Source organism: Morone saxatilis, unplaced genomic scaffold, assembly GCF_004916995.1.
Source record: "Morone saxatilis isolate NCDOM2014 unplaced genomic scaffold, NCSU_SB_2.0 Contig23, whole genome shotgun sequence".
NCBI classification, from domain to species: domain Eukaryota; kingdom Metazoa; phylum Chordata; class Actinopteri; family Moronidae; genus Morone; species Morone saxatilis.
The window spans coordinates 15,214,449-15,216,232 of record NW_023339796.1 but is presented as its reverse complement, the minus strand read 5'-3'; positions in this window follow the sequence as shown (position 1 = coordinate 15,216,232).

The window sequence follows — 1,784 nt, the reverse complement described above, 5'->3', positions numbered from 1 at the left end:
TCGCAAGCATATAGGAGAAAATATAGCCATGGAAACCTGTGAAAAACGTGAAAGGACCACTCAGAGCCAGAGTTTATGTCTGTTCTGAGCTACGGCAGAAAGATGTTTGTTCAATATGACTCTGTGGAAGAGGACCTGCTACCTCTGTAGATAAAACGACTTATTCTAAGGTAATGAAAACGCAACGATTCTTATTTTCAGGTGATTATACACTACTGAAAACATACATATTATATTCCATTTCTGCCAATAGATCCTCCTTAATGTTACACACTGGACCTTCAAATGTCAACATGCGTTTATATTTTTGTAAGACAAGTTTGCAAGTCTAAAATGTCTTAATTGAGCCAGACTCACAATTTGTTTGTGCACTTTTGTGCATTTTTTCTGTTGAACCGTACAAGCATAAAGTTGTGATTTTTGTTGAGGCTCACAAATGCTACCTATTACCCCATCTACCAAATCACTATTTTATGCTTGTTTGGTCGTCTGACAACAGAAACATATCTAAAAGAGCACAACTCTATTGTGAGTTTGGCTCCATTGAGACGTTGCATAAGTTATCAAGGATAGCAGGATGGGAGAGTATGGAGGTTTGACTAGCTTAGACTGCAAAATAACAGGGTTGTGTCTGTCCCTGTCCTCACCAGATATTGTCTGTGATGCACACCATGGTTCGCCAGCCTGAAAGAGGAAGGATTTAGTGGCCTTTTCTATTTTTTAGGTTCCCACAGTTATGTTTTGGTGATCTTTGTTCCATTGTAGACGGAGACCATTAGCAAAGAGACCTAAAATGCTTGTGTGGGTGTGTGATGTTTTCTCACATAAACTGTGTTTTCAGAAATAAAGCAAGAAAGGACAAAAAAGAAAAAGCTTGTGTGGGAAAGGTCTCATGTCATCTCATTTGTCTGTCTTTGCCCTCTCCTCCTCTCTCATGGCATCCTGTCGCTCTGTGCTCTGATCTGTGGAGCCGTGACAGGAGCCTGTTCCTCAGAGCTGCATCTCCACTTCAAACACTGAGGCAAATGACCCGCTACAGCACGGGAGGGTAGCACACAGGATTATATGTGTGCAGACACACACACACACACACACACACACACACATATACATGCACACACAAAGCTATATGAGTGCTTGGGATGTCTTAACTTGTCCTTTGGGTCTGCCTGAGATGTCATCTCCTCCAGCAGCTGCTAACAGTCCATTCCAGCCTCTAACCCTGCCTGGGGCCAGAGCCTTACAGTGGAGTACTAATGATCTCTCTGCTTCAGTCTGTCCCTCCTTCTCCATCCGTCAATCACTCACACATCTCTCACTGCCTCTATAGCTCCCTCATTTACTATACTGTCTCTCCTTTTGATTGCATCTCTGTTTATAATCGGGCCTGTCGGTACCTGCACCTGTTTAGTATTCTCGCTTGTGAGCATGTCCATAATTGTGCACACAGCCATACATTGCAGCTGAGCACATCTTTGTAAACCCAGTGTCCATTAACATTGCGTTTACTGTCTGTGTATCATTAAGAACCACAGACGTGTGTCCTAGTAAAAGACTAGGACATAAACTGAAGTGATGTAGCTACGGTCAGACTCACATTATTCTCTGTTCTATTTCCATGGCTGCCTGGGAGCCTAAAAGCCTTCATAAATTACACTGTTATTTGGGTCAAACCACTGTTAGTAAGCACGTGGTTGATTTAGAGTCTCAACTGCCTTCCCTTAGCTCTGCCCTTTGTGCTTTATACATGTGTGCACATGACACACACATATGAGGGGCCGTCA